The 7774-nt window shown below is 39.2% G+C and overlaps 1 protein-coding gene across 1 annotated transcript in view; it reads left to right on the top strand.

Annotated features, from left to right (window-relative positions):
• Positions 1-5052: 5052 nt before the first annotated feature.
• LOC115225803 (CCR4-NOT transcription complex subunit 2) overlaps positions 5053-7774 on the top strand; it is a 75125-nt gene continuing 72403 nt past the window's right edge. Inside the window, exon 1 of the mRNA XM_029796763.2 lies at positions 5053-5171. The gene's annotated coding sequence lies outside the window, so the exon portion shown is untranslated. The remainder of the gene's footprint in view (positions 5172-7774) is intronic.

The raw sequence follows: 7774 nt of genomic DNA, 5'->3' as shown, positions 1-7774 counted from the left end.
CGAGGTCTGCACATCCGTACACACCCTTACATAAACTTTCTAAAAAAGGAGCGGGTTACACCATACGCGTGCATATATGGACATGTCCCTACACCTAAGCATACGTGTACTTCTGTGCACATGTAAATATATATCCATGCTCACCAGCGTTCAGGTTCACAGTCCAACATGAGTTTCAGGTCCAATAAGGGAAGGCTCCAGGTATGGGGGTTTATATATAAGGATGTGTCTGTGTTTGTCTCCCTGTCCATCCCCCCATCGCTTGACAGCCGGTGTTGGTATGTTTGCGTCCCCCGTAAACTAGCGGTTTGGCAAAGGAGACCAATAGAATAAATAACAGACTTAGAAAGAATAAGTCCTGGGGTCAATTTTGTTCGACTGAATGTGGTGCAAATGATTGAAACAAGTAAAAGTATAAATATATATATACACACACAGGCGTGACTGTGTGTCAAGTAGCTTGCTTTTTAACCACATGGTTCTGGGTTCAGTCCCACTGCATGGCACCTTGGGCAAGTGTCTTCTACATATAGCTTTGAGCCGACCAAAACCTTGCGAGTGGATTTGGTAGACGGAAACTGAAAGAAACCCGTGATATATAACAAACACAGACACATAGATATACACATATGTATCTGTCCCTACATCATCACTTGACAACCAATGTTGGTGTGTTTCCATCCCCCGTAACTTAGCGGTTCGGCAAAAAAAAAAACTGATAGAATAAATAAAGTCCTGGGGTTAATTTGTTTGACTAAAACTCTTCGGGACTGTGCTACAGCATGGCCACGCTCAAATGACTGAAACACGTATAAGAATACACACCCACTGCTCCGATTATCCTCCTTGTTCCGTTTAGAAGGCATCAAAAGCTATCAAAATCAAATCCGCTCGTATTTATCTCCCTTGTATCTCAGCTGCTGCTTGTGAGAGCTTCTACTGTTGTTTAGCCCTGATCTTGATCAAGCATAATACATCCTACCTCAAGAGATATCTTGGATTATAATGCAGTGTTTCGATCCTTCATTAAGAGAGTGGGCTATAATTTGATGAGGATGATTTGACTACTACTTCTAGCAGGTTAAGCAACTATGTCTCAATTCGTAATCTTACACCTAGGTAGCTTGGATTATTTAAAGCATACCATGTTACTGACCACAAGAGTTCAAACCCCAGGCTGGTTGGCAAACACTTTATTGGGACAACTGTGTAGCACCTTGGACAAGTATTTTCTATTTTCTACTATAGCCTAGAACAGACCAAAGCCTTGTGAGTGGAACTGAAAGAAGCCCATCATATGTAATATATATATATACATACACACATATATATATTCTTTTCCTTGTTTCAGTCATTCGACTGCTGCCATACAAACACAAACGCTGAGGATTTCTCCTGGCAACCAATATGTACAACATTGCTAAACTATATCACAAAAACTGGATTCTTTTTCAAGCCAACAGATATCAGCTTTGGTTAGTTGCTGACGATATATAAAACTCAAATAAAATCTCCATTTGAATACAGCTCATCTGTATAGAACGGTGCTGCCATAACAGTCGTTCTAGACTATAAGCAAAAGAAGGCCACTTAACTAATCAACAGTTATCCACTCGGCAACACTATTAATTCTACCCCATACAGTACATAGTTTCTTATGAAATACCCTATTTTCCAGCATCCAAGTCAACATAGTGCAAACATCCAGACATTGTCCCTATCTTTTCAAATCCTGCTGCATTTCACGTGGAATGTTTGGTCCTCCAAATTCACCTTGGTATATAAGTCAACTAACATTTTTTGGCTCTAAAACTTTGACCTGGAAAATTCAACTACACTGCACAGTGGGACTTGAGAGACAAAACCACTTTACAGGGCACACATCATTGCAGCCGTTCAAGAATTTGGACCTGGAGATCAACATTTCCAGCGACTTCGAGGGCCACCTCCCAGTGGTGTCAGGTGTCAACGAAGAGCCCTCGACTACAACAAGACGACCAAAGTTTCTTTTTTTTTCCAAGGTTTAGGGTTTCCCGCCCCTAAGCCCTACACCATCACCTAATCACCCTTACCCGTCTTGTTGCTTAACAGCAACAACACATCATTGCACATGGTGACTTGCTGTTGAACTACATACCAACAACAATTCTGCTTTGTCTCCTCCATCACCAACAAAGTTGTGGCTACCATCCGCCAGATGCCTCTTGAAGGGTGGATTGTGTTGTTCGCAAGAAGAGACTCGAGAGATCTCAATGTGGGGGCTGCTCTACGAAGCATGACATTCTGAATGGCTAGTTGAGTCATATGCAAGCAATCCTTTTTGCCTCGATCTCTTCAAACAAGTTGGGTAGGATGGTTCTGAAGTGATACCCCAGAAGGGCAATGCTGCCACTCACCATGCAGATGGTGCTCACTGAACTAAGGCATACCCACCTTGAGGTTGTGATGCTTTTGAGAAACAACTCCTGTCTGGCTAAGGTTCCAGCTTGGACCATTCAACCATTATTGCTTGGCAACAGCCTGGCACTTCTGCTCTATCAAGTGAGTACACAAACCATTGCTATCTGCAGACTCTTTGAATTGTGCTTCATCTCCAGACTCTGCAAGGGAGTTAGTGTTGAAATTGAAAGTAAGGAGGTCATTAATGTCGAAGAGACATTGCTAGATGTTAGGTTGAATTAGATTTGATAGAAAGTGTGGGAGAGAAGGCCCAGCACAGTGACATAGCTAAAGTATGTGCCATTTGTGATAGCCCTTGAGTTTGCTTCCCTCCTGGGGCCAATACAGCCTATACAAGTTTATACTGCAGGCTCAAAAGTACTGCCCTCATAAAAGCATCAGCTGGAGTTGACTGTCCCCCTTGCTCCCTCCCCAGTTGAACTCGTAATGGTAAAATCATAACCAGGCAACTTAGAAAGCTCTCGTGTCAGACTTAATAGCAGAGTTTGCTAATATCAAATGCTTTACTTAGTACCTTGGGTAAGTATCTTCTACTATAGATCTGAGCTGACCAAAGCCATGGAAGTGGCCATTATGGCTTGCTAAGCTTTCTCCATACTTACTGGTTTTTGACTTGAGTTCCCCATCAGATCAACTGAAACCTTCATCATCATAACTGACAGACTGCCAGTGAGTGAGTGGTTAGGGTTTTGCACTTGCCATTCCAAGACAATGGTTTCAATTCCTACATTGGCAGAGTTTTATTTTTGAGCAAAACACATTGTTTCACATTTCTCCAGTTCACTCAGTTTTAAATGTGTGACCCTGTGACAGACTAGCATCATGTTGAGAGGGAATGTTGTGACCTTGCTCACTTACACACCATGGAAACCAGACAACTGGGCCTATGAGAAGACAATGATGTTAAAGGGGTACCTTTACCTATTTGCCTGTCAGCCCTTTCCAAGGGGCACATAAATACTGCATGTTGGCCTCTTGGCACAGCTGTAGGGTATCTGAATTGTGGCTCATTATGGTACCAGTATCAATTCCTCCTGTGTTCTTGAGTAGATTGGGCAGCAAGTTGATGCCACGGGTTTCTGTTAGCTGCAATTTTCACTACATACAACAATGTGATATTGGCTTCTCTCATGTCAGTTATGAATGTTCTGCATCATATAATTTCTTCCCTCCGATAGTGTTCTGATAGTTGGAGTATGTGACCTGTTAGTTTTTGTCTTCATTTTGTGATGATTCCAACAAGCGGTCTTACGTTGGCTCTCTTTGGAATGTTTTCCTTAGTCACGTGGTCTTACTAATACAGCCACAGAATCCTTCTTAAGCATCTTTGATGCTAGACATATCACTTATACAACTGAAACACCCTTTTACATTCCTTTTACTGAACAATGGCTAAAATCTCTGCGCTTTTAGAAAGTGTTTGTTGATAAGAGACAGGAAATTTTTTTATCAGTGATCTACCATTTAAAATGCTTCTTTGCATGATAAGATGATTGTTGTTTATCTCTGGCAAACACTTATGTCCAGTAATTTTAAATACCCTGACTATCATTTTATTACTTAAGATCTACTGATGAATACTTTTGATGATAAAGTTAATTGTATGAAACCTTAAGGCATGATGAAAGAATCCTGTATGCCCACTACCTATCTATCTATCTATATACATATATATACACACATATCACTAATTGAAGAACACACACATAACATAAATACATTTACATATGAGAAAGAAACAGATTGGAAAAGTGATGGAAAACTAGAGGCTGGAATAAAATGAAGTCGAGCAGCAGTTGAGTTGCAATAAAAAAGAATTTACACAGATATACCTGTATGTGGGTAGACAGGATTATTTCATCATATGTATATATATATGATAAATTGAGGGAGTTACTATTTAAAATGAAAGTGAGAGAGCACAAAGTTGGAGACAGAAAAGAAGAAGACAATAGAGAGAAGAGTAAGGGAGAGAAAGAAGAGAATGAGGTAAAAATAGAGAGAAGGAAAATTAAAGAAGAAAATAAGGCAAATAAGGTGGAGATATAAACAGATGAAGATTGCATAAACTTAGAGAAAGTAGAGACTGAGACAGGATTAGAGAAGGAGATGAGGGGAAACTTGTGAGAAAACGATAAAGAGAGACAGAACTTGATAACTTGAGAAAGGAGAGAGAGAAAATAGTAAGTTGTTAGAGACTGGGAAAGAAATGCAGAAAATAAAGTCGAAGATAGAGCTTGAGAAAGAAAAAAAATTAGAGAGGTGAAGAAATAGAGAGAATAACGGCGAAGATAGCGCTTGAGATAAAGAGAAAGGAGAGACAGATACACATATTACGATAGAGAGAGACGATAGCGAAAGAGAGAGAGAGACGACAGAGAAGTAGATGCTGGAAAGAGTGCAGTGGAGGTGCAGTTGAGTTGCAGTATAAAAGCTGTTGGAGTTTATTGGTTTCATCAGTAAGAAATAAAGAGAATAACGGCGAAGATAGCGCTTGAGATAAAGAGAAACATATTACGATAGAGAGAGAGACGACAGAGAAAGAGAGAGATATTAGGATAGAGAGAGACGACGGAAAAGTAGATGCTGGAAAGGGTGCAGTGGAAGTGCAGTGGAGGTGCAGTTGAGTTGCAGCATAAAAGCTGTTGGAGTTTATTGGTTTCATCAGTAAGAAGAGTTCCCTTTCTGCTTCCAAGATTCACAAGTTCATGGTAAGTGCGTTTATATATTTATAAATATATTTATATACGTTTCGCGTGTTTGTATATTGTTCAAGCCATTCCTTTGTCTCGGCACTTGTTTATCACTTTATTTGTTTCATTGTGTGTAACAATCAAGAGAAGGCTCGCTCCAAGCCATCCACAACGATCAGCCTCTCGCTTCTCCCTTCCTCCATCTCCTTCGCCAACATCACAACATTGTACTTGCTTCGCTGCCATCAAGCATCTGGCTTCCTTTCAGTCGTTTGCCGTTTTCGTTTCCCACTCTGTCTTGTGCATCCGGTTCTTATGGTGTGCCAGGTAGATTGTGCAGGCAATAATGGAAACAATAAAGCCCAAAGTAGACGGTGTTTTTGTCTCAGTGAAAAGGTCAAGGCGAAACCTGAGGGCCGCCATTTTGTCCCACAGCTGAAGCTGGGATGAAATAACAAGAAAAATCCTAATTAACGCTAATGATCGGCAGTAATTAGCGACATTTGGTATAAAAAAACAATAATAACGACGACAATAATGAATCATAATAACGACAGGACTATTTGAAATAGCAGCATTCGACGATAGAAGATAATAATCGTCAAAATAATTAACAGCAGAAATGAGTAAGATTTGAAATAACGACAATAAAAATAGGAATAGTGATAATTAACAGCAATAGTTAGTCATATTTGGAAATATTGATGATATTTCTAATAAATAGAACCATAAAAATTGTGATAATCGTGGTGATGGTCACTTTTTTATAGGCTACAAAGTGTAAGGTGTTCTAACATTACTCAAGCACAATGCGATACATTGACTGAGTAACAAAGTGTGGGGTGTGTTTTGTGTTAATAGTTGTAGTAGGATGCGAGTTAGAATCATATTAAAAATCATAGTAAACAATAATAACGATTAGTTTATAGTAGTAGCAGTGGTAATGCGATAACAAGAAGAATAATACAGAGTAATTCAACAATAGAAATACTATATGGTAGTATAGTAAGGCATCGATAATGATAATACATAGTAGTAGTATAATAACAATAATATGTAGTAGTATTCTAGTATTAGTAAAATATATCGAGTAGTAATACAATAATGTTAGTATTATAGAAATAGTGATTTGTTATTTTAGTTATATAGCAATTACAACGAATATAGTTGTGAAATAGTAGAAATGATAATGTAATTTTATTGTATGAAAATCTTATTGTAATAATACTAAAATATTGATAATAGTCCATCGTGTTTTTATTAACGTGATTTTACGTTCCGAGTTCGAATCCCGCTGAGGTCAACTTTGTCTTTTTATCCTTCCGGGGTTGGTAAAGTAAAGTGCCAATTAAGTATTGTCGATGTTATCGACTATTCCACTGACCCCCAAAATGTTTGGTCCCATGCCTATCTTAGAAATTGTTCTCATGATTTATTTGCAACTTGGAGCCATTTATTTTATACAAAACGTGTTATAAAACGGATTATTGGTTGTGTGAGAGCATGCACGGGGATATATCACCATGTTTACTCGTGTGTAAATAACATTTTTTATACGTGATTTTTAAACTGGAAAAAAGAAAAACTTGGGTGCGACTTGCGAGGTAAAACTGAATCAACGAAGGGAGAACACTTTGTATTAAGATTTAACCCTAAATTAGGGGTGCGACTTAAATACGAGTAACTACGTTAATTACGAACGAAAAGGGAGCAATGGTGATGTTTGATATAGAAAGACGTAAAGAATGTAATTACTAATAAAACGGTAAATATGCAACTATATATATGTGTGTGTGTGTATGTATGTATATATGTGTGTGAAAGCAGTTGAACCCTTGTAAATAAATACGATTAAAACAGGGACGAGAAAACCCAATAAGGGCAGACATTAAGACTGGATCAGATCACTTCATGACTCCAACCTGTTTGTACTCGAGTTTCTTGCATTCAGATTCTAATTCCTTCACAGCTACAACTTCATCCACCTGCTTCTCCTAGGGATCCCCCACTTTAATACGACCACTTGTAAATCCCTCTGTGTCTTGAGAAAGGAGAGATGGCCCCACTTCCATTTTTCTTCTTTGCCACTGTCCTCTCTTTGCTGTTCACTTGCCACATCTCTCTAGCTTCCATTTGCTCCTCATCATCACAAGATGCTGGGAGTGGGGAGACTCAGGCATCGACAACCCCTGGCATTGAGGATGAAGTGATTACCCTTGCCATCCTTGGAGCTGCAATTGGTAATGATTAGGAAACCGTAGCTTCCGAGGCTTGCTGCTGTCCATTGCTTTCTTTATTTGCTTTTCTGGTTCCTCGACAGTTCTCTAATGGCTCTGACTGCCATTTGTTAAATGACTGGGCTTCTTACCCAACACCACCAGTCTTTCTTTTCGTTCAGTTTTCTTTCTTCACCTATGATGAGGTACAGCTGCAGACTGGCTCTGTAGCTTTTGGGAGCAGGGAGTCGTCAAGATCAGCATTTCATGCAGTTTTCTAAATGCTGCTTTTCATCATTCCCAATTTGCCGGTTCTGTACTGAAAAAATTATAAATCAAAGGTCAATGTTTACTGCCAATGTCCTTCCTTTTGATCCTTGTGTTCAGCTGTCCTACATGTTGTGG

The sequence above is a fragment of the Octopus sinensis genome, linkage group LG28, assembly GCF_006345805.1.
Source record: "Octopus sinensis linkage group LG28, ASM634580v1, whole genome shotgun sequence".
NCBI lineage: Eukaryota > Metazoa > Mollusca > Cephalopoda > Octopoda > Octopodidae > Octopus > Octopus sinensis.
The sequence above is the reverse complement of the archived record's forward strand: the minus strand, read 5'-3'. Positions and strand labels throughout refer to the sequence as shown.